Source organism: Rhinopithecus roxellana, chromosome 5 (assembly GCF_007565055.1).
Source record: "Rhinopithecus roxellana isolate Shanxi Qingling chromosome 5, ASM756505v1, whole genome shotgun sequence".
NCBI lineage: Eukaryota > Metazoa > Chordata > Mammalia > Primates > Cercopithecidae > Rhinopithecus > Rhinopithecus roxellana.
Window position 1 is genome coordinate 129,620,975 of NC_044553.1, and position 25,771 is coordinate 129,646,745.

Sequence of the window (25,771 nt, forward strand, 5' to 3'; positions counted from 1 at the left end):
TTACACACTGATGTAGGTTGGGAAAAGACACTGCTGGGAATAAGAAGGAAATAATCCTGAAACTGCATCTGCATAGTTTGTACACACATTTGCCCTTTCTCAGTTGCCCATTATCAAAGAAGGGTGATAGGAGTGGAGGCTGACTAAATGGTTAAATCCCCTCTCAAGCCCTGTAAGCTACTGCTCAGTTCCCAATGATCCTACATTAAAACAGGTGCACAGAGGCTTATCAATGCTGACTTTTATCATAACAAAATCTCGCAAACTGTGTAATGTTCCTCCCAGAGAACAGATAGGCTAAGTAAATAAACGTATATATAAACAATAACATGCAATATCGCTGATGGTAAAAATGATCTATTAGGCTGAACCATATAAAATTGTCAATATTCAATTTTTTTGACCTACAAAAACATTGCAATTTCTAATAGTTCATTGATACATATTCACATAAAATAACATGGGAAGTTGACTCTGGATCACGGGAGTGAATCAAAAAATAAAATGTAGGCTGGGCACAGTGGCTCACACCTGTAATCCCAGCACTTTGGGAGGCCAAGGCGGGCAGATCACGAGGTCAGGAGATCGAGACCATCCTGGCCAACATGGTGAAACCCCATCTCTACAAAAAAACAGGAAAATTAGCTGGGCGCGATGGTGCCTGCCTGTTGTCCTAGCTACTCGGGAGGCTGAGGCAGGAGAACTGCTTGAACCCAGGAGGTGGAGGTTGAGGTGAGCTGAGATCGCACCACTGCAGTCCAGCCTGGTGACAGAGCAAGACTCTGTCTCAAAAAAATAAATAAAATAAAGGCATACTGTATGTTTATTCGTACACTGAAAAAATTATGAAAGAATACACACCATTATAGTCCAGTGATAAAAACCATGCCTTTGGACTCAGGCTCTTTTGATTCAAATTCCGGCTTTGACTCTCCACAACAATGTTACTTTGAGCAAGTTACTTAACCCTCTGTGTATTAAATTCCTAATCTGTAACAAAAGAAGGGATTCTATTTACTTTATACAATGGCTTAACAATTAAATGAGCTAAAATACTATTTAGAACAGGCCCTAATAAAAGCAGGGTAAAAATGTTGGCTCTTAGAACATCACCAAATGTTACAGTACTACTTCTTCTAGGAGTAGAAATTGGGTATTCATATTTTATTCTCATTGTTTTAACTAATGTCTGTATCTTATATTTCCTTTTTTTTCCTAATATCCTTTTTCCATTGTAGACACCAAACTTACATGCCACAAACATTATAATCATGTTTCCTCAGGTTTCTCTTGGCTGTCACAAGTTGAGATTGTTTTGTATTTTTAATTTTTACAGTGTTTCGTACTTTTTGCAATGATTATGAATTACTTTTACAATTAAAATATAAGTATTATTAAAAAGAAATAAAACTATATTCAGTTCTCAACTTGCACTTATCTAGTTTCTTGGACCTATCTTCCATTGTTTCTGGTATGTTCTCTTTTCAAACTCTGACTGCCTTTCCTCACAATCTCCTGTATGTTCTACTGCATTAGGAAATTCGCTTTGGAGTTTGAGAAGTCATAATGGGTGTCCTGGGCTTTACAGAAAATCCAAAGAGAACTGCCATTAGGCTCACTCATATTTTATGCTAGTTAATAATAGGTCTGATTCAGCATATTCTACAACTGGGGAGTGAAGATACAAAGAAGGAGACATTGCCACTAAACTCCACTATGATATGTTAGTAGACCCTGATAGGTGTCCCAAAAATTCAATTTTCCCAAAGTCTACATTTATCACCAAGTCAAACACTTAAGGTTATATACTTAAAGGACACTAAACCTGCAATAAAACTATTCTGTACAGAATAGACAAAGGAGACTAGAAAAACTAATCAGAACCCTTGCCTCATACCATGTACGAAAATTAACTCAAAATACATCAATAAACTATAAGTCACTTGTTATAGAGCATATATATACATGTTATATATGTATACATACACATATATACCTATGTATAAATGATATATAACATTTGTGTATGTGTATATTTTACATATATATTCCATGTATACTTATATATACATGTATAAATATATGTGTGTATATATATAAATCTGTGTAACGTTGAATTAGGCAACAGTTTCTTAGATATGACACCTAAAACAAAAGCAATCAAAAATAATAAATAAACTGACCATCACAGTTACATAAAAGTTTTTGCTTCAAGGGACATTAAGAAAGTGAAAAGACAGCCAAGAAAATGGGAGAAAATATTTGCAAATCATAAAGCTACTAGGAGTGTAGTATCCAGAATGTATAAAGAAGTGTTACTATTTGGCTGGGCGCAGTGGCTCATAAGTGTAATCCCAGCACTTTGGGGGACCGAGGCAGGCGGATCATTTGAGGCCAGCAGTTCGAGACTATTCTGGCTAATATGGTGAAACCCCGTCTTTATTAGAAATATGAAAATTAGCCAGGCATGGTGGCACATGTCTGTAGTCCCAGCTACTCGGGAGGCTGAGGCCAGGAGAATCCCTTTAACCCAGGAGGCGGAGATTGCAGTGAGCCCAGATCATGCCACTGCACTCTTGCCTGGGTAATAAGAGTGACACTCTCTGTCTCAAAAAAAAAAAAAAAAAGTGTTACTATTCAACAACAAAAGGACAAAAACATTTTTTTTAAATGGACAAAGGATTAAAATAGTTCTCAAATACCAACGTCCAATAAGCACATGAAAAGATACAATTGTTAAGTCACTAAAGAAATACAAATGAAAACCACAATGAGATGCCACTTGGGGCTATAATTAAAAAGACAATGACAAGTGTTGTGGAGGAGGTGGAGAAATTGGAACCCTCTAACACTGCTGATTGGGATGTAAAACAGCACAGCCACAGTGGAAGAGTTTGGCAACGCTTACAAATGTTAACCCTGAAGTTACCATGTGACCTACCATTCTACTCCCAAGCAGATCAGAAAGAAATGAAAACGCCAGGCACGGTGGCTCATGCCTGTAATACAGCACTTTGGGAGGCCAAGATGGGTGGATCACCTGAGATCAGGAGTTTGTGATCAGCCTGACCAACATGGTAAAACCCCATCTCTACTGAAAAATACAAAAATTAGCCAGGCATGGTGGCGGGCGCCTGTAGTCCCAGCTGCCTGGGAGGCTGAGGCAGGAGACTCCCTTGAGCCTGGGAGCTGGAGGTTGCGGTGAGGGAGATGGTGCCATTGCACTCCAGCCTGGGCGACAGAGCAGGACTCCGTCTCAAAGAAAAAAAAATGAAATGAAAACATAGGGGCTGGGCACAGGGGCTCAAGCCTGTAATCCCAATCCTTTGGGAGGCCGAGGCAGGCAGATCGCTTGAATCCAGGTGTTCGAGACCAGCCTGGGCAGCATAGCAAGACCTGTCTCTACAAAAAAAAAAAAAGCCAAATGTGGTGTTGCACACCTCTGGTCCCAGCTACTCAGGAGGCTGAGGTAGGAGAATCACTTGAGCCTGAGAGGTGGAGACTGCAGTAAGCTGTGGTCACACCACTGCACTCCAGTGTGGGGAATGGAGCCAAATCTGTCTTAAAAAAAAAAAAAGAAATGAAAACATAAATTAATGCAAAAACATGTCTATGCATTTTCATAGCAGCCTTATTTATAATACTTAAAAACTGGGGGTCAGGCGCAGTGGCTCACCCCTGTAATCCCAGCACTTTAGGAGGCTGAGGCTGGTGGATCACGAGGTCAGGAGTTTGAGACCAGCCTGGCCAACATAATGAAACCCCATCTCTACTAAAAATACAAAAATTAGCCAGGTGTGGGGGCATACACCTGTAGTTCCAGCTACTCGGGAGGCTGTGGCGGGAGAATCACTTGAACCCAGGAGGTGGAGGTTGCAGTGAGCCAAGACCATGCCATTGCACTCCAGCCTGGGTGACAGAGTGAGACTCCACCTCAACAAAAAAGAAAGTTAAAAACTAGAAACAACTCAAATGCTCTTCAACTGATGAATGAATAAACAAAATCTGAGGTCAGGTGCAGTGGCTCACGTCTGCAATCCCAACACTTCTGGAAGCCAAGGCGAGAGAATTGCTTGAACTCAGGAGTCCGAGATCTCCCTGACAGCAAGACTCCATCTCTACTAAAAATTTTTTTAAAAATTAGTTAGTCATAGTGGTGCGCACCTCTAGACCCAGCTACCCAAACTGAGGTGGGAGGATTGCTTGAGCCAGGGAGGTCGAGGCTGCAGTGAACTATGATTACACCATTGCACTTTAGCCTGGGCAACAGAGTGAGACCCTTTCTCCAAAAAAAAAAAAAGAAAAGAAAAGAAAAGAAAAAAGAAAACAACTATGGCATGGTACTATGGAATATTCTTCTGCTAGAAAAAGGAATGGCGTGTTGCTTCATGAAAAAACATGGATGAACCCTGACAACATTACGCTGAGTGAAAGCAGCTAGACAGAAAAGGCCACATATTTTTTTTTTGTTTTTTGTGTTTTTTTTTTTTGTTTGTTTTTTGTTTTTTTTTTTTGAGACGGAGTCTAGCTCTGTCGCCTGGGCTGGAGTGCAGTGGCCGGATCTCAGCTCACTGCAAGCTCTGCCTCCCGGGTTTACGCCATTCTCCTGCCTCAGCCTCCTGAGTAGCTGGGACTACAGGCGCCCGCCACCTCACCCGGCTAGTTTTTTGTATTTTTTAGTAGAGACGGGGTTTCACCATGTTAGCCAGGATGGTCTCGATCTTCTGACCTCGTGATCCGCCCGTCTCGGCCTCCCAAAGCGCTGGGATTATAGGCTTGAGCCACCGCGCCCGGCCTGTTTTTTGTTTGTTTAACAGTCTCACTCTGTCACCCAGGCTGGAGTGCATTGGCACAATCATGGCTTACTGCAGCCTCGACCTCCTGGGCTCAAGTAATCCTCCCACCTCAGCTTCCCTAGTAGCTGGATCTACAGCAATGTGCCACCATGCCTGGCTAATTTTTTTATTTTTTGTAGAGACCTGGTCTAACTATGTTGCCCAGAGAGGTCTCCAACTCCTACACTAAAATAATCGTCCCACTTTGGCCTCCCAAAGTACTGGGATTGTAGGCATGAGCCAACATGTCAGGCAGTATTATGGTTCCTTTCATATGATGTGTTAAGAATTGGCAAATCCAGGGCAAGTGCGGTGGCTCACACCTGTAATCCCAGCACTTTGGGAGGCCAAGGTGGCTGGATCACCTGAGGTCAGGAGTTCAAGACCAGTCTGGCCAACATGAAGAAACCTTGTCTCTACTAAAAATACAAAAATTAGCCGGGTATGGTGGCACATGCCTGTAATCTCAGCTACTCAGGAGGCTGAGGCAGGAGAATCACTCGAACCCAGGAGGCGGGGGTTGCAGTGAGCTGAGACTGCGCCAATGCACTCCAGCCTGGGTGAGAGAGCGAGACTCTGTCTCAAAAAAAAAAAAAAAGAATAGGCAAATCCATATAGACAGAAAGCAGATTTGTGATTTTCAAGGGATGGGAGAGGAGTGAAAGGAGAGTAATTGCTGTTAGTTATGAGGTTTCTTTCCGGATGATCAAAATATTCTGGAATTTCTGGAATTAGATAATAGGTTATCTAATTTTCCAACCATAGGATGGTTGGGAAACATTGTGAATATACTCAAAAGCACTGAATTATATATTTTAAAGGGGTAAATTTTATAGTATGTGAATTATAAATCAGTTTTTAAAAACCCTAATTCAGGGACATTCTACAAACATTTGACCAGTAATCCCCAAAACTGTCAAGGTCATCAAAATAAAGTGAGAAAATGTCACAACCAAGAACAACCTTGAGATGCAAGAGTACTAGCTGTACTGTGATTTCCTGGATGAGATCCTGGAACAGAAAAAGGGTATTTTAGAAAAACTGAAGACATCTGGATAAAGTATGTTATAAAAGTTAATAAAAATGTACCAATATTGGTACATCAATGACACAAGTGTAACATGTTAATAGGGGAAACATATGAGACACATGGGAACTCTCTACTATCTTTGAAATAATTTCGTAAATATAAACTGTTCTGAGGCTGGGTGCGGTGACTCACACCTGTAATCCCAGCACTTTGGGAGGCCGAGGTGGGCAGATCACGAGGTCAGGAGATCGAGACCATCCTGGCCAACACAGTGAAACCCTGCCTATACTAAAAATACAAAAATTAGCCAGCCGTGGTGGCGTGCGTCTGTAGTCCCAGCTACTCAGGAGGCTGAGGCAGGAGAATCACTTGAACCTGGGAGGTGGAGGTTGCAGTGAGCCAAGATCATGCCACTGCACTGTCCAGCCTGAGCAACAGAGCAAGACTCCATCTCAAAACATAAATAAAATAATATAAAATAAAATAAGATTTGTAATTTGAGTTTTCGATTACATTGTGAAACACTGATGCAACATTAAGAAATTCTAGTAGAAAAGTGAGTGGTAGATTAAGACCATTTTCCCCCTTAACTTATTGAGAAGTAGAGGTCTTTTGACTGATATAAATTACTTTCTTTTTCCTTAGTTTGAGACAAGTATAAGTACAGTCCAGCCAGGCATGGAAATAAGATGTGCTGCTACTTGGATAAAATACTTTTGGATGGGGTGGAAGGATATTTTAAAACAAATACAACTGTATGCCAAGACAAAATATAAAATCAGGTTTTTTTGTTTTGTTTTCTTTTCTTTTTGAGACAGAGTCTCACTCTGTCACCCAGGCTGGAATGCAATGGTGTGATCTCGGCTCACTGCAACCTCCGCCTCCCGGGTTCAGGTGATTTCCTACCTCAGCCTCCCAAGCAGCTGGGACTACAGGTGCGTGTCACCATGCCCAGCTAATTTTTGTATTTGTAGTAGAGACGGGGATTCACCATATTGGCCAGGCTGGTGTCGAATTCCTGACCTCATGATCACCTCCCAAAGCCTCAGCCTCCCAAAGTGCTGGGATTACAGGCATGAGTCACCGCGCCTGGCCTCAGGTTATGTTTTAAATACAAAATAACGTGAAGTTTTCTTTGCATAATTGCCACATCATCCCCAGTCCATCTTACCTGCCATGAGGAGTACTTTTGTGGCAGGGTCTTTTAAATATAATATTTGTCTTTTAAAAAAGCACCTCTACGAATAGTAATCTGAGATAATAATACACATTAAAATATTTTTGAAAGCTGCATTTTGATATATTAGAACTAAAACAAATATAAAAAGCATATGCATTATAAAATAATTTGAAGTAAATAATCTTAAAATTTATGGAACATATACAATATTGGAAATGATACTTTAGAGGGACTAACATCCTTCTTATAACAAAATTAAAAATTCAGAAGCAGAAATTCAGTGTAATAAAACTAGAAAGACTAGAGGGTTTGAAATCTGCACTCTAGGCCGGGCGCGGTGGCTCAAGCCTGTAATCCCAGCACTTTGGGAGGCCGAGGCAGGCGGATCACAAGGTCAGGAGATCGAGACCATCCTGGCTAACACAGTGAAACCCCGTCTCTACTAAAAAATACAAAAAACTAGCCGGGCGAGGTGGTGGGCGCCTGTAGTCCCAGCTACTCGGGAGGCTGAGGCAGGAGAATGGCGTGAACCCAGGAGGCGGAGCTTGCAGTGAGCTGAGATCTGGCCAGTGCACTCCAGCTTGGGTGACAGAGCGAGACTCCGTCTCAAAAAAAAAAAAAAAAAAAAAAAAAGGAAATCTGCACTCTATGTGAGCAGCTCTCTTTATTTTTCATTTATTTATTGTACAAACCCATATCCTTACTATGCAGCAGATACTTTTCTAAGTACGTTAACATTAGTTCATTTAAAAATCATGTTCTGGATTCAGGACTAGATCTATAAAAAGATTAAAAAGAAATCAGGCCGGGCGCGGTGGCTCAAGCCTGTAATCCCAGCACTTTGGGAGGCCGAGACGGGCGGATCACGAGGTCAGGAGATCGACACCATCCTGGCTAACACGGTGAAACCCCGTCTCTACTAAAAATACAAAAAACTAGCCGGGCGAGGTGGCGGCGCCTGTAGTCCCAGCTACTTGGGAGGCTGAGGCAGGAGAATGGCGTGAACCCGGGAGGCGGAGCTTGCAGTGAGCCGAGATCGCGCCACTGCACTCCAGTCTGGGCGACAGAGCGAGACTCCGCCTCAAAAAAAAAAAAAGAAAAGAAATCAAAAACAAAAAATAAAAACCATGTGATGGCCACTGTAGGCTCATGCCTAAAACCCCAATACTTTGGGAGGCTGAGCAGGGGGATCACCTGAGCCTTGGTGTTAGAGATCAGCCTGCATAACATAGGGAGACCCCACCTCTACTAAAAATACAAAAATCAGCCGGGCATGATAGCACGTGCCTGTAGCTCCAGCCACTCAGGAAGTTGGGACAGGAGAATTGCTTGAACCCAAGAGGTCACGGCTACAGTGAGCCATGATTACGTCACTGCACTCCACTCTGGGTGACAGAGTGAGATTCCAAGACTTCATCTCAAAAAAACAAAACAAAACAAAAAACCGTGTGAGTTACTATTTCATTTCCATCTTTTCTTTTTATTTTATTTTTTTAGAGACAGGGTCTCACTGTGTTACCCAGGCTAGAGTGCAGTGGCACAATCATGGCTCACTGCAGCCTAGACCTCCTAAACTGAAGCTATCCTCCACCTCAGCCTCCCGAGTACCTGGGATTACAGGCCTAAGGAACCATGCCTGGCCCTATTTCCATCCCTTTTACAGATTAGGAAACTGATGCCCAGAAAACAGAAGAACTATACTCAAAGTCACGCAGCTCTCAAGCATTTGAGCCCAGATTCAAGCCAAGCATTCTGGTTCCAGTACTGCCAGCTCTCAACCCCAACTCTATGCTGCTCCTCTTCATTATAATTTTATTCCATAAAAAGTTTATATAAATGCAAATACAAAAACCTAAAGCCAAAGCAGAAAGATGGGTAAAAACACAAAACAGCACACACACACATTAAGCACTGGAGCCCAGGAACTAACCCAACAGGCCTTTCTGCTCAAAGCACCAAGTAACAGGGGCAGCTGACATTTTCCAGACTTTTGCCTACAGGCACCATCTGTCCCACAGGAAAGCAGGCAAGGGACAGCCTTGATGAGGAGAGATAAATCTTTGCTGAATTTCTCCTCTCCCGCCTCAATCTAGGGAACAGCTGGAAAAAGACTAGACTAATAGCAACCTTCTTAGAAAATCCCAAGATAGGCTCAGGAAGAGAATTAGCAAGAAAAGAAAGTACCTACTCTTGAGAATGCACCAACTGGAACACAAGCAACAAAATAAAAAGCTCTTCACCCATGGCCTTTGCACATATTGTTACCACATCCATGTTTTAGAAAAGAGAGCCCTTGACGGTCAGCAAACTATGCCAAATCCTGCCTGCTGCCTGTATATTTTTTTTTAAAGAGATGGGGCCTCTCTATGTTGCACAGGCTGGAGTGCAGTGACACAATCACAGGCTTAATTATAGCACAATATAACCTTGCAGTCCTGGGCTCAAGTGATCCTCCTGCCTCAGCCTCTCAAGTAGCTGGGATTACAGGCATAGTGATATGCACAGGTACCTACCATTGCAACCTGCTGTGGTACTTTTTGTTGTTGTTGTTACATGGTGGGTGGGGGGAAGGAGGAAAGGATCCAAGTAAAAGTTTATTTTGTGATGTAAACATTATATGAAGTTCAAATTTTAGTATCTATAAATAAAGTGTTATTGGAGCACAGCCATGGCCATTTGTTTATGTATTGTCTATGACTACAACCACACAGTTGAGTAGTTTTAACATGAACCGTATGACCCACAAAGCTAAAAGTATTTGTTATCTGACTGTGAGAGTGATCTTATGTGTCAATGGGGCTAGGCCATGGTACCCAGGTATTTGGTCAAATGTCAACCTGGATGGTGCCATGATGGCATGTTTTTGAGATGGGATTAACGCTTAAATCAGTAGATTCTGAGTAAAGCAGATACCTTCTTTAATATGGGTGGACCTCATCCATTCAATTGAAAGCCATAAGAGAAAACAAACCAAAGAAAAATAAGATGAAATTGTCTCCAGACTGCCCTTGGTCTAGGGCTACAACATCAACTCTTCCCTGAATCCATAGCCTGCTCTAAAGATTTTGGACTAGCCAGCCTCCATAACCACATGATCAATTCTGAGAAAGAGAGACAGAGACTGAGACTATATACATCCCACTAGTTCACTTTGTTTTTCTGGAGAACCCTAACACACACAGATTTTGGTATCAAAAATAGTTCTATAGGAAACAGATCTTAAGAATAAATTTTCTGAGTTAGTTCTGGGGTTGGTTTCTGAAATTGGTACTCTAAATTAACTAGATTTAAAGGCATTAATTACAAGTAATCAGAAGAACACTAGCTAACAGCTTTTTGTATTTTTAGTACAGATGGGATTTCACCATGTTGGCCAGGCCAGTCTCGAACTCCTGACCTGAGGTTATCCGCCCGCCTTGGCCTTCCAAAGTGCTGGGAACACAGGCATGAGCCACCACTCCCGGCCCAGAGACTTTAAATTAAATAAATATAAAAGGCAAGGTTCTGGATTAACGTGTATGATACCTTCAAACATTTTGTCAAACTAACAAGTATAATGAGACTGTCTAGTTGCTCCTAATTTCACTGAACAAAGTAGGGGGAAAATTGCCTCAGGGATTCAAACACCCGGCTCATGTGCTACATTCATGACCTGAAAAGCTGTAGTTTTGAGTAGATCCCAAAACAAGAGAAGCTTCTACAACAGGTTCAGGCTGCAACATAAATTTCTCTGTCTCTATGGTCACATGATTCTGCAAGAACCAATGATGCAGCCAGGTGTGGTGGCTCACGCCTGTAATCCCAGCACTCTGGGAGGCTGAGGCAGGTAGATCACTTGAGGTCAGGAGTTCAAGACCAGCCTAGTCAATGTGGTGAAACCCTGTCTCTACTAAAAATACAAAAATTAGCTGAGCATGGTGGCACACCCCTGTAATCCCAGCTACTCAGGAGGCTGAGGCATGAGAATTGCTTGAACCTGGGAGACAGAGGCTGCAGTGAGCCAGGATCATGCCACTGCACTACAGCCTGGGAAACAGAGCAAGACTCTGTCTCAAAAAAACAAAAACAAAAACAAAAACAATAATGCTTGAAGTGTCAGTAGCAGACAGTAATGCTTTTAGGAGCTCTTTGCAGGCCCTCATTGGTAAGTTGCACCATAGGCCTTTAGGATATTGGCACAAAGCCCTGCCATCCTCTGTAATTAACTACTCTCCTTTTGAGAAACAGCTGTTGGCCTGCTACTGGGCATTAATGGAGACTAAAAGCTTAACCACAGGACACCAAGTTACCATGTAACCTGAGCTGCCCTTCATGAACTGGGTGTTATCTTACCCGCCCAGCTGTAAAGTTAAGCCCACACAGCCAGAACATGATCTGAAGACATAATTAAGTTACATGAAGAAGTGGCTCAAATGTCCATGGCCCCCACTCCTGCTACACTGCTTTCTCTATCCCAGCTGCCCCTGTGGCTCATGGGGCGTTCCCTTCAATCAGATGATGGAAAAAGAAAAGACTCAGGCCTGGTTTACAGATGGTTCTATGTAATATGCACATATCACCCGGAAGTGGACAACTGCTGCGCTACAGAGCCTTTCTGAAGACCTCCCTGAAGAATAGCAGTGAAGACAAATCCTCCCAGTGGGTAGAGCTTGGGACAGTGTTCCTGGTTGTTTATTTTGTTTGGAAGGACATATGGCCAGACATACAATTATATGCCAATTTATAGGCTGTGGCCAATGGTTTGGCTGGTCAGGAATGTAGAAGGAGCATGATTGGAAAATTGGTGACAAGGAAGCCTTGGGAAAAGATAGATGGACCTATAGATAGACCTCTCTAAATCAACCAGGGAAAGAAAAAAAGGTAAAGACATTTGTGGCCATGTGAATGCCCACTTAGCAGAGGAGGATTTTATGACCAAGTGGACAGGATGACCTGTTTCATACATACAGTCAGGCTCATTTTTCTGTCATTGCCCAATGGGATTATGAACAAAGTGGCCACGATGGCAGGGATGAAGGTTACGCATGGGGCCAACCTAGCTATGGCCACCACTGAGTGCCCAATCTACCCTCAGCAGAGACCAACGCTGAGTCTCCACTATGGTACCATTCCCCACGGTGATCAGCTGGTGGCAGGCTGATTACTTTGAACCCCTCCATTATGAAAGGGTCAGTGTTTTGTCTTTAATAGAACAGACCCTTACTCTGGATACAGATTTGCTTACATTGCATGCAATGCTTCTGTCAAAAGCTCCCTCTGTAAAATCACAAATGCCTTATGCACTGTCATAGTATTCCAGACAACATTGCTTCCGACCAAGGAACTCACTTCATAGCAAAGGAAGTGCAGCAATGGGCCCATGCTCACGGAATTCGGTGGTCTTACCATGTTCCCTGCCATCCTAAGGCAGATGATTTCACAGAATGGTGGAAAGGCCTTTTGAAGATTCAGTTACAGTACCAGCTATTTGGTAATACCTTACAGGACTGGGGTAAGGCTTTTCAGGAGGCTGTATACTGTCTGGGTCAGTATTCAATATATTGCTGCTTCTCCCATAGTCAGGGTTGACAAGGCTAGAAACCAAAAGATAGAAATGGGAATGGCAGCCCTCCACAATTATCCCTAGTTGACCATCTAGCAAAATTTCTGTTTCCTGTCGCCATGACCTCATACTCTTCTGGTCTGGCAGTCTTAGTTCCAATAGCAGGAATACTTCCATCAGTAGGAATACTTCCATCAGTAGAAACAGCAGTGATTGGACTGAACTAGAAGTTAAGACTGCCATCTAGGCTGGGCACGGTGGTTCACACCTGTAATCCCAGCACTTCAGGAGGCCGAGGCAGGTGGATCGTGAGGTCAGGAGTTCAAGACTGGCCTGGACAAGATGGTGAAACCCTGTCTCTACTAAAAATACAGAAATTAGCCAGGCACAGAGGCAGGCACCTGTAATCCCAACTACTGGGGAGGCTGAGGCAGTAGAATGCTTGAATCCCGGGCAGCAGAGGATGCAGTGAGCCGAGGTGCACCACTGCACTCCAGCCTGGGTGACAGAATGAGATTCTGTCTCAAAAAAAAAAAAAAGACTGCTATCTAATCCTTTTAGGCTTCTAGTGCCTTTGAATCAACAAGGAAGGGAACCGTTGTGCTGGCTAGTGCTACTTGTCCTGATTACCAAGGGGAAACTGGGCTTCTGCTTCATAAAGGAAGTAAGGAAGAATATATGTGAAGTACAAGGGATCCCTTAGGGTATTTTTTTTTTTTTTTTTGAGATGGAGTCTGGCTCTGTTGCCCAGGCTGGAGTGCAGTGGTGTGACCTCGGCTCAGTGCAATCTCTGCCTCCGGGGTTCAAGCAATTCTCCTGCCTCAGCCTCCCTAGTAGCTGGGATTACAGGCGTGAGCCACCACGCCCAGCTAATTTTTGTATTTTTAGTAGAGACAGGTTTCACCATGTTGGTCAGGCTGGTCTCGAACTCCTGACCTCATGATCTGCCCAGCTCGGCCTCCCAAAGTGCTGGGATTACAGGCATGAGCCACCATGCCCGGTGTCCCTTAGGGTATTTTAGGATTAACCAAGCTCTGTGACTAAAGCCCATGGAAAACGTTAACAACCAAATTCAGGCAGGACTATGACTGGCCTAGACCCTTCAGAAATTGAAGGTTTGGGTCACCCCACCAGGTAAATAATCACAACCAGCTGCAGTACTTGCTGAGGACATGATGAATAGTAGACAGAGTTAATTACAAATATGAGCTGTGACCACCTGACCAGTTACAGAAATCAGAACTGTAATAGTCTTCAGTATTTCATGTTTTATGAATAGGTCTGTGCATGTGCATGTGTGTATATAAAATGTCATTGCTAGGCCGGGTGCAGTGGCTCACGCCTGTAATCCCAGCACTTTGGGAGGCTGAGGCAGGCAAATTGCCTGAGGTCAGGAGTTCAAGACTAGCCTGGCCAACATGGTGAAACTCCATCTCTACTAAAAATACGAAAAAATTAGCTGGGCGTGGTGGCGTAAGCCTGTAATCCCAGCTACTCGGGAGGCTGAGGGAGGGTAATGGCTTGAACCAGGAAGGTGGAGGTTTCAGTGAGCTGAGATCGTAACACTGCACTCCAGCCTGGGCGACAGAACGAGACTCTGTCTTAAAATAAAAAAAATTTTTTGAAGTTTTCTTTCCTCTCTTATCCCCTTACCACATAACATATAAGATATATTAACTTTATGTTATAGTATTTCAGTGTTATTAACTTCATATTATAGTTTTTATGTTACAGGATAAAAAGGAAAAAAGTGACTATCACCCACAGACTTTGTATCCTCTTCTGTTTGCACTAAAACGTTGGTGTGTTTTTTAGTTGTACACAAGGTGGTATATCATGTTAGGCAAGAGTATGATCTTGTTAATATCTTTTTTGGAGAGTAAATAAGGTTCCAGGAGATGCTTATGGCATCCGTGTTGACAATAGGTAAACTTGTGACGTTTAACATATATATATATATATTTTTTTTTTGTGATAAGAAGTCTCGCTCTGTCACCCAGGCTAGAGTGCAGTGACATAATCTTGGCTCACTGCAAACTCCACCTCCTGGGTTCAAGTGATTCTCCTACCTCAGCCTCCCAAGTAGCTAGGATTACACGTGCCCGCCATCACACCTGGCTAATTTTCGTATTTTTAGTACAGATGGGGTTTAACCATATTGGCCAGGCTGTTCTCGAACTCCTGACCTTGTGATCCACCCGCCTTGGCCTCCCAAAGTGCTGGGATTACAGGCGTGAGCCACTGTGTCTAGCCCCTGATGTTTAATTTTCTTTTTTAATTATTATTTTTTTTTGAAACAAAAATTTTTTTTTTGAGGCGGAGTCTCACTCTATCACCCAGGCTGGAGTACAGTGGTACCATCTCGGCTCACTGCAAGCTCTGCCTCCCAGGTTCACACCGTTCTCCTGCCTCAATCTCCTGAGTAGCTGGGACTACAGGCGCCCACCACCACACCAGGCTAATTTTTTTGTATTTTTCTTTTTTAGCAGAGACAGGGTTTCACCATGTTAGCCAGGATGGTCTCAATCTCCTGACCTCATAACCCGCCCGCCTCAGCCTCCCAAAGTGCTGGGATTATAGGCGTGAGCCACCACGCCCCTGGTTGGTCCCAGATACATGGCTAAATACCACCCTGAATATTGTCGTGAAGGTACTTTTTGGATGACATTAACATTTATGTCAGTAAACTCTGAGTAAAGCAGAATACCCTCCAAAATGTGGGTGAACCTCAACCAATCAGTTGAAAACCTTAAGAGAAAACAGATTAAGGCCAGGCGCGGTGGCTCATGCCTATAATGCCAGCACTTTGGGAGGCCAAAGCAGATGGATCACCTGAGGTCAGGAGTTCAAGACCAGCCTGGCCAACATGGTAAAACCCCGTATCTACTAAAAATACAAAAATTAGCCAAGCATGGTGGTGTGCACCTGTGGTCTCAGCTACTCAGGAGGTTGAGGTAGGAGAGTCGCTTGAACCTGGGAGGCAAAGGTTGCAATGAGCCAAGATCGTGCCACCGCACTCCAGCCTGGGCTGCGAGACTCTGTCTCCAAAAAAAAAAAACAAAACAAAAAACAAACAAAAAAAAGAAAACAGATGAAGATCTCTTGAGGAAGAGAGGGAATTCTGCCTTCAGACTAGTTTCAGACTTAACACTTAACACCACAACTCTTCCCTGGGTTTCCAGACTACCAGCCTACTCTGCAGATTTTTGGCTTGCAAGACTGTACCATCATGTAAGCCAATTTCTTAAAATAAATTTAAAATACATCTCACCCTCTTTTTCACTCACACACACAAACATACACACACAGCTCCTTTAGAGGAGAATTTGCTGACACCTGCCTTAGACACTTCGCCTACAGCAGCAAAGTTGTCAGAACTCCTGGTCAGAATAGGATGATTAACCATCTTCCTCACTGCACGTAGTCCTACAAGTCACATTTGAAATGCTGATTCTGAAATGTAAAGACCAAAAATATTTTTTAAAAAGAATGCAAAACATAGACAACTGGAATAGAATAGAGAGCCCAGAAATAAGCTCTCCCATATGGTCAAATGATTTTCAACAAGTGTGCCAAGACCTTCAATGGGGAAAGGACAGCCTTTTCAACACATGGTACTGGGAAAACTGGATATCCACATGCAAAAGAATGAAGTTGGACCCTTTCCTTACATCATATACAAAAATGAACTTGAAATGGATCAGAGACCTAAATATAAGACCTAAAGCTATAAAACTGTCAGAAAAAAAGCTTCATAACTTTGGATTTGGCAATGATTTCTTGACTACAACACCAAAAGCTAAGGAAACACAAAAATAGACAAACTAGAGTATATCAAAATCAAAACCTTCTGTGCATCAAAGGATACAATCAACAAAGTGAAAAGGCAACACACAGAATGGAGAAAACATTTGCAAATCACATATTTGATAAGACGTTAATAGTACACATAAGATATAAGACTCCTCAGCCAGGCGCGGCGGCTCATGCCCGTAAGCCTAGCATTTTGGGAGGCCAAGGTGGGTGAATCACAGGAGGCCAACGGTTTGAGACCAGCCTGGACAACAAGGTGAAATCACGTCTCTACTAAAAATACAAAAATTAGCTGGGCGTGGTAGTACACATCTGTAATCCCAGCTACTTGTGAGGCTGAAGCAAGAGAATCGCTTGAACCCGGAAGGTGGAGGTTGCAGTGAGCCAAGATCACGCCTGGGCGACAGAGCGAGACTCTATCAAAAAAAAAAAAAAAAAAAAAAAAAAAGAGAGAATTCTATCATCAACATTAAAAAAAAAAAAAAAGTGATTTTAAAATGGGCCAAGCCAGGTGCAGCGGCTCACGCCTATAATCCCAACACTTTGGGAGGCCGAGGTGGGTGGATCATTTGAGGTCAGGAGTTCAAGACCAGCCTGGTCAACATGGTGAAACCCCGTCTCTACTAAAGATACAAAAATTGGCCAGGCATGGTGGTGCACATCTGTAATCCTAGCTACTCATGAGGTTGAGGCAGGAGAATTGCTTGATCCCAGGAGACAGAGGTTGCAGTGAGCCGAGACTAGGCCATTGCATTCCAGCCTGGGCAACAGAAAGAGACTCCATCTTAATAAATACATACATACATACATACATATATAAAAATGGGCAAATGTCTTAATGAGAATTCTCCAAAGACATACAAATGGCCAAGAAGCACATGAAAAGATGCTCGGCATCACTAATCATCAGGGAAATCAAAATCAAAATCACAGCGAGATACCACTTCACACCCATTTGGATGGCTACCATAAAACAAAGAAGAAACAGAACATAAGTGATGGTGAACATCAGATGAATTGACAACCTTGTAGAATGGTGGTAGGAATGGAAGATTTTGCAGGCACTATGCAAAACACTACGTGGTTTCCTCAAAAAATGCAAAAGAAGTTTTACCATGTGTTCTGGGTTTTCTTAGCTTCTGTGTTTGTCTATTTGGGATCCATTCATCACTAAGCCAATTATATTAACTATATCTTATTTTCTGTATTTTTGTTGCTCTGGCTTTCGAGGGCCTTGCAAATCATGGGAGAGAATGCTCCTCCCAAAGCTAGCTAATTCCCAAATATAATAATTTGTCTATAAGCATGTCTTTTTTTTTTTTTTTTTGAGATGGAGTCTCTCTCTGTCGCCCAGGCTGGAGTGCAGTGGCCGGATCTCAGCTCACTGCAAGCTCCGCCTCCCAGGTTTACGCCATTCTCCTGCCTCAGCCTCCCGAGTAGCTGGGACTACAGGCGCCCGCCACCTCGCCCGGCTAGTTTTTTGTATTTTTTAGTAGAGACGGGGTTTCACCATGTTAGCCAGGATGGTCTCGATCTCCTGACCTCGTGATCCGCCCGTCTCGGCCTCCCAAAGTGCTGGGATTACAGGCTTGAGCCACTGCGCCCGGCCTATAAGCATGTCTTTCGTATGCCAAACAACCAATTCCAGTCTGAAGCCCAGCCAACTCCTTAGCTAACTTTCACTGGCCGCTATTTCCCATACTCTATATACCCAGGCCACAAACCAAGCCACTAGAGACCATCCCTATAGCCCAAAGCCAATCAGAATTATTTAAACTAACCCACCCTATGCTCAAACTTGCCCTGTTTCCCTTGGAGTTCCCAGTAAAGGCTTTACCCTAGATTTTCCCCTTCACTGCTATCTTCTGCCTCCAGACCAAAACCTAGTGCTCCTCACGTGATGTGGTGTAGTGTAGCACGCCCCCTTCCTGGAAAAATGTAAGTAATAAAAATCTTCAATTGGCCGGGCGTGGTGGCTCACCCATGTAATCCCAGCACTTTGGGAGGCCGAAGCAGGCAGATCACGTGAGATCAGGAGTTCAAGACCAGACTGGCCAACATGGTGAAATCCTGTCTCTACTAAAAATACAAAATATTAGCCACGCGTGGTGGGTGGGAGTCTACAAGCCCAGCTACTTGGGAGGCTGAGGCAGGAGAATCGCTCGAACCCGGGAGATAGAGATTGCAGTGAGCCGAGGTCACACAGTTGCACTCTAGCCTGCACAAGAGCGAAACTCCATCTCAAAAAAAAAAAAAAAAATTCAGTGGCATTGGTCTCTCCATGTCATCACTCAGTCATCTCCATAAATTAAGACCTGGGCACAGAACACTATAATAATCTAGCATCATCACTTCAGGGTTATATCTAAAAGAATTAGAAGCAGAAGGCCAGGCATGGTAGCTCACACCTGTAATCCCAGCACTCTGGGAGGCCAAGGCGGGTGGATCGCTTGAGTTTAAGAGTTCGAGACCAGCCTGGCCAACGTGGTGAAATCCCAAATCTACCAAAACGATAAAAAATTAGCCTGGTGTGTTGGTTTGAGCCTTTAATTCCAGCTACTTGAGAGGCTGAGGCAGGAGAATCAAGTGAAAATTGCTTGAACCTGGGAGGCGGAGGTTGCAGTGAGCCGAGATTATAGCGTGGCACTGCAGTCCAGCCTGGGCAAAAGGGCAAGCCTCTAGCTCAAAAAAAAAAAAAAAAAAAAAAAAAAGAATTAGGAGCAGAAACTCAAAGAGATATTTGCACACCCATGTTCATAGCAGCATTATTTGCATTACCCAAAAGGCAGAAGCAACCTAAATGTCCATTGATGGATTAATAAATAAAACATAACGTATACATGCAATGGAGTATCATTCAACCTCAAAAAGAAAGTACGTTCTGATGCATGCTACAACATGGATGAATTTTGGAAACATTACACCGAGTGAAATAAGCCAGACACAAAAGGACAAATACTGTATGATTCCACTTATACGAGGTATGTAGACTAATCAAATGTCATGGAGACAGGAAGTAGAATGGTGGTTGCCAGGGGATGGGGTCCGGGGAGGAGGAAATGGAGTTATTATTTAATGGGTAATTTTCACTTTTGTAAGACAAAAAGTTCTAGAGCTAGATGGTGGTGATGGCTGCACATCACTGTGAATGCACTTCATGACCCTGAGCTGGACACTTAAAATGGGGAAGATGGAAATTTTATGTATTGTTTTTACCACAATTTAAAAAGTGCAAAGCATTATCAAAAAGTAGCAAATATACTAGATTCACATGAAAAGCAAGTCAAGATGAATTTTTTTTTAATTAAAAAAATTTTTTTAGACACAGTCTTGCTCTGTCATCCAGGCTAGAATACAGTGGTGAAATCATGGCTTGAACTTTTAGGCTCAAGCAATCCTCCCACCGCAGCCTCCTGGGTAGCTGGGACTACAGGTGCACATCACCACACCTGTTGGTTTTTGTCTTGCTTTTTTGTTTTTTTTTTTTTTTGTAGATACAGGGTATCACTGAAAATTTTTTAAATACTAAAAAGTGTCAATACATTATACATTTCCAGGGAAATTGTTTTGGTTTTTTTGTTTTAGATGGAATCTCACTCTGTCACCAGGCTGGAGTGCTGTGGCACAATCTCGGCTCACTGCAAGCTCTGGCTCCCTGGTTCAAGCTATTCTCCTGCCTCAGCCTCCCAAGTAGCTGGGATTAGAGGCATGCACCACCACGTCAATTTCTGTATTTTTAGTAGAGACAGAGTTTCACCACGTTGGCCAGGATGGTCTTGATCTCCTGACCTCGTGATCCACCCGCTTCAGCCTCCCAAAGTGCTGGGATTAACAGGCGTGAGCCATCGCACCTGGCCGGTTTTATTACTTTGTAAGTTATTGGCAAGATGCATTTATTTCTCATCAGCAGTAAATTCCATTGATAACTGAAAATAAGTAAAATATTTCTTTGGTCCCTGATGTGGTTTGAGTCTGTGTCCCCATCCAAATCTCATGTCAAATTGTAATCCCCCATGTTGGACGTGGGGCCTGGTGGAATGTGACTAGATCATGGGGGTGGATTTCCCCTTTGGTGCTGTTCTTGTGATATATCACAAGATCTGGTTGTTTGAAAGTATATAGAACCTCTCCGCCTTGCTCTCTCTCTCCTGCTCCTGCCATGTAAAGATGTGCCTGCTTCCCCTTTGCCTTCTGCCATGATGCAAGTTTCTTAGGGACTCCTCAGCCGTGATTCCTTGAGAGCCTGTGGAATCATTAGCCAATTAAACCTCTTTTCTTTATAAATGACCCAGTCTCAGGTAGTTCTTTATAGTAGTGCAAGAATGGACCAATACAGTTCCCAACTTCCTGACCTGAATCATCACTAGTCCCTTGGTCCAAACTTGTACCATGTTCAAAGCTGACTCCGTTTCTGCCAAGATTCTGGTTTCCAACACCTTCAGCACCACCGTCCCTACCAGATCGGGAATATGGGCTTTCTGCAAATTAACACGGGAGCCTAACTTGGCCTCCTCACTCTGGACGCAAAGCAGCAAATTAAGCTTTCTCCAATTCTCACCACAAAGTTTTACACAAAACCATGGAATATAAAGAAGTATCTTTTGGCGGCAGGTTCAGAATTCACAGGAAAGTTGCAGTCATCTTCAGTGGGAGATTAGGTGCAAAAGGGAGAAATAACAATTTTTTTTTTTTTTTTGAGACAGAGTCTACCTCTGTTTCCCAGGCTGGAGTGCAGTGGTGTCATCTCACCTCACCACAACCTCTGCCTCCTGGGTTCAAGTGATTCTCCCGCCACAGCCTCTCAAGTAGCTGGGACTACAGGCATGCGCCACCATGCTCAGCTAATTTTTGTATTTTTAGGAGAGACGTGGTTTTCACTATGTTGGCCAGGCTGGTCTCGAACTGACCTCGTGATCCACCCACCTCGGCCTCTGAAAGTGCTAGGATTACAGGCGTGAGCTACCGCACCCAGCACATAATTTTTAACTCTTCTCTGTCTGGCCCCAAAGAGTGAGCACCCGCAGTCCACTTTTTCCAGAAGCAGGAAGGACTTTCTTATGCTCAACCTTATTTTAGGGCAACTTTTCAGACTCCACTGCTCTAAAAACTCTCCTTTTTAAAACTTCCCTTGACTTCATTTGCTCCAAATAGATCACGCACGATTGAGATGACATGTTTGAAGCAAATAACGTGCAGTCCAGGCTTCTTGGTGTGGGCAGGACTCCTTGGAAACATTGGAGCCTCCTCTCTCTTCCTTACCCTGTTCCCAAAATGCTTCCCACTTCCCACTCCAGAAACAAAACATTCCCTATCCGCTCATGGTCCTGTCACATCCAAATCTTAGCTGAGACTCTTGCCTCCTAGCTTTCAGAATATCTCTTTCTCCATTCTTCCGTTTTCAGCCTGAACCCTTCAGAAAGCTTCTCAGGAATGTTTTGCAGGCAGAGACTCATTCACAAAGCACAATCCGTACATCAGTACTTATATCTATGTTTCAAATGATCTCACCTATTACACAAAAATCGAACTTTGGTTTTTGTTTTTTGAGACAAACTCTCACTCTGTCGCCCAGGCTGGAGTCTAGTGGCCGGATCTCAGCTCACTGCAACCTCCACCTCCCGGGTTCAGGCAATTCCCCTGCCTCAGCCTCCCAAGTAGCTGGGACTACAGGCGCATGCTGCCATGCCCAGCTAGTTTTTTGTATTTTAGTAGAGATGGGGTTTCACCGTGTTGCCCAGGCTGGTCCCGAACTCCTGAGCTCAGGCAATCTGCCTGCCTCAGCCTCCCAAAGTGCTGGGATTACAGGCATGAACCACTGCACCCGGCACAAAAATTTAACTTCTACTAGACTGAAACCTCTGTGATGAAAGCGCTTTTATCTTGCTAACTCGTGATCTCCAAACAACATATGCACAAGCAACTGAGTACCTGTCCCCACCTGGCCATATAAATCAGAGGTCAGCCAGGCATGGTGGCTCATGCCTATAGTCCCAGCACTTTGGGAGGCTGAGGCAGGCAGATCACTTGAGCTCAGGAGTTTTAGACCAGCCTGGGAAATATGGTGAAACCCTGTCTCTATCAAAAATACAAAAGATTAGCTGGGAGCGGTGGCACACGCCTGTGGTTCCAGCTACTTAGGAGGCTGAGATAGGATTGCTTGAGCCTGGGAGGTGGAGGTTGCAGTGAGCTGAGATGACACCACTGCATTATAGCCTGGATGACAGAGTGAAACCCCGTTTCGAATAATAATCAATCAATGAATCAGTCAGAGACCAGCAGCCTTTTTCTGTAGAGAGGAGAGCCAGACAGTAAATATTTTAGGCTTTGAGGGCCATCGCTTACAACCACTCAACCTTCGTAGTGTGAAAGCAGTCACAGACAATACGTAAACAAGTGGGCATGAGCGTATTCCAATAAAACTTCACTTACGGACTGTGCCATTTGAATCTTATGTAATTTTTATTAAATGGTATTCTTTTGGTTTTTGCAAGTATTTATTTATTTTATTTTTTGAGACAGAGCCTCGCTCTGTTGCCCAGGCTAGAGTGCAATGGCAGGATCTCGGCTCACTGCAACCTCCGCCTCCCAGGTTCAAACGATTCTCCTGCCTCAGCCTCCCGAGTAGCTAGGATTACAGGTGTGCACCACCACACCTGGCTAATTTTTGTTATTTTTAATAGAGATGGGGTTTCAGCCAGCCTGGACATCATGGTGAAACCCTGTGTCTACGAAAAATACAAAAATTGGCCAGTTGTGGTGGCAAGTACCTGTAATCCCAGCTACTCGGGAGGCTGAGGCAGGAGAATCACTTGAACCTGGGAGGCAGAGGTTGCAGTGAGCCAAGATCGCGCCATTGCACTTCAGCCTGGGCGACAAGAGCAAAACTCTATCTCAAAAAACAAAGAAACAAAGTTGGTCTTAACCTAGGCCTGTAAATATTTGAACAAAATACTAACAGATTCTAGCAGCTCAAGGCCACATCCCCTGGTTGACCCTATCCCTCTTAACCTGCCTGAAAAAAGTGAAGGCTCACAAATGAATTTCCTGTTTGTTCTAGCCAACACCAGAAGATAGGGTCCCGTCTCCTGGCCTCTGTGCGAGGGTCAGAGCCTAACTTCAAACAGCATCAGTTAGCAATCCCAGTTGGGTTTTACGTGGACCAGCCACTTTTGGTAAATTTGTATTTCCCTGACTGTCAAGCATACCCTGCCCCCCAACTCAATCCCCTCCTACTCCCTCATTTTCCATTTGTGGGTGAAGCAAAGTCCTTTTTTTTTTTTCCCCGAGACAGGGTCTCACTCTATAGCCCATGCTACAGTGAAGTGGTGCGATCTTGGCTCACTGCAAACTCTGCCTCCTCAAATTCAAGGGATCCTCCCACCCAAGCCCCCTGAGTAGCTGAGACTACAGCCACATGCCACCATTCCCTGCTAATTTTTGTATTTTTTGTAAAGACAGTCTTTCACGATGTTGCCCAGGCTGGTCTCGAACTCCAGAACTCAAGCCATTCACCCGCCTCCACCTCCCAAAGTGTAGATTACAGGCATAAGCCACCCCGCCCAGCCTAAGTCTTGATGTATTGCCCATGCTGGTCTCAAACCCCTGGCTCAAGCAATCCTTCTGCCTCAGCCCCTGTAGTAGCTTCATCCCAGTGTCTAGTACACACCCAGCTTCATTCTTCCTTTAAAACACCCAGTCACCTCTGTACACACCAAAGTTGAGCTCAGATCATGCTGGACTCTCTTCACTATTACAATAGTTATTAGTGATTAAAATGTGTCCTTATCACTATAACTAATATCCACCTTTTGTTTTTCTTTAACATAATTAAGGTAGAAAATACTGGAATAAAATCATTCAGTATATCCTGGTAGCATTATTAACATAGACAGGGGCCAAGGAGGGAAATGCTGTGCCAGGCAAAAATAAAAATCAGAAGCAGCAAAACAAATTGCAAGTTCCTAGTAATCAAAGAATATGACCTTTTTTTTTTTTTGGAAACAGAGTCTCATTTTGTCACCAGGCTGGGGTGCATTGGCATGATGTCCGCTTACTGCAACCTCCACCTACCGGATTCAAGTGATTTTCCTGCCTCAGCTTCCCAAGTAGCTGGGACTACAGGCATGCATCACCACGGACAGCTAATTTTTGTATTTTTAGTAGAGATGGGGTTTCACCATGTTGGCCAGATGGTCTTGATCTCTTGACCTTGTGATCCACCCGCCTCGGCTTCCCAAAGTGCTGGGATTACAGGCATGAGCCACCGTGCCCAGCCGGAATGTGACTTTTTTAAAGTTAGCTTGTAGCAATGTACTCTCAACTAGAAAAAAGTTTTATAAAATTAAAGCTCAGTGTTTTGTTTTTTTTTGAGACAGGGTCTCACTCTGTCGCCCAGGCTGGAGTGCAGTGGTGTGATCTTGGCTCACTACACCCACTAGGGCTCCCTACCTCAGCCTCTTGAGTAGCTGGGACTGTAGGTGTGCACCACCATGCCCGGCTAATTTTTTTTTTTTCCCCGAGACAGAATCTTGCTCTGTTGCCCAAGCTGGAGTGCAGTGGCGTGATTTCGGCTCACTGCAACCTCTGCCTCCTGGGTTGAAGCGATTCTCCTGCCTCAGTCTCCCGATTAGCTGGATTTATAGACACTCACCACCATGTCCAGCTAATTTTCATATTTTTAGTAGAAACGGGGTTTTACCTGTTGGCTAGGCTGGTCTTGAACTTCTGACCTCATGATCCACCCACCTCAGCCTCCCAAAGTGCTGGGATTACAAGCGTGAACCAACGTGCCCAGCCTTTCTTTTTTTTAATTTTTTTTTTTTTTTGATTTTTGTAGAGACAGGGTTTCACCATGTTTCCCAGGCCGGTCTCAAATTCCTGAGCTCAAGCAATCCTCCCTCCTCATCCTCCCAAAGTGCTGGGATTACAGGTGTGTGTACCACACCCAGCAAAGCTGAGTTCTAATAAGGTACAGGTAAATCTAGATTGATTTCTGAAGACAATAATGTATATTCTGAGGATTGAAACTAAGGACATAGGCAAAATAAAAAATATCTATGCATAAAATATTTTTTGCCCTTTTATGTAAAATATACTTCTCCATCTCATCATTGAAATAAAAAGAAACCCAGGCCGGGCGCGGTGGCTCAAGCCTGTAATCCCAGCACTTTGGGAGGCCGAGACGGGCGGATCACGAGGTCAGGAGATCGAGACCATCCTGGCTAACACGGTGAAACCCCGTCTCTACTAAAAACACAAAACTAGCCGGGCGAGGTGGCGGCGCCTGTAGTCCCAGCTACTCGGGAGGCTGAGGCAGGAGAATGGCGGGAACCCGGGAGGCCGAGCTTGCAGTGAGCTGAGATTCGGCCACT

At 43.9% G+C, this 25,771-nt stretch overlaps 1 protein-coding gene across 2 annotated transcripts in view; it reads right to left on the reverse strand.

Moving 5' to 3' along the window:
• Positions 1-25,771, reverse strand: part of SNRPN (small nuclear ribonucleoprotein polypeptide N) — a 149,014-nt gene that overhangs the window by 25,787 nt on the left and 97,456 nt on the right. The window lies entirely within an intron of this gene.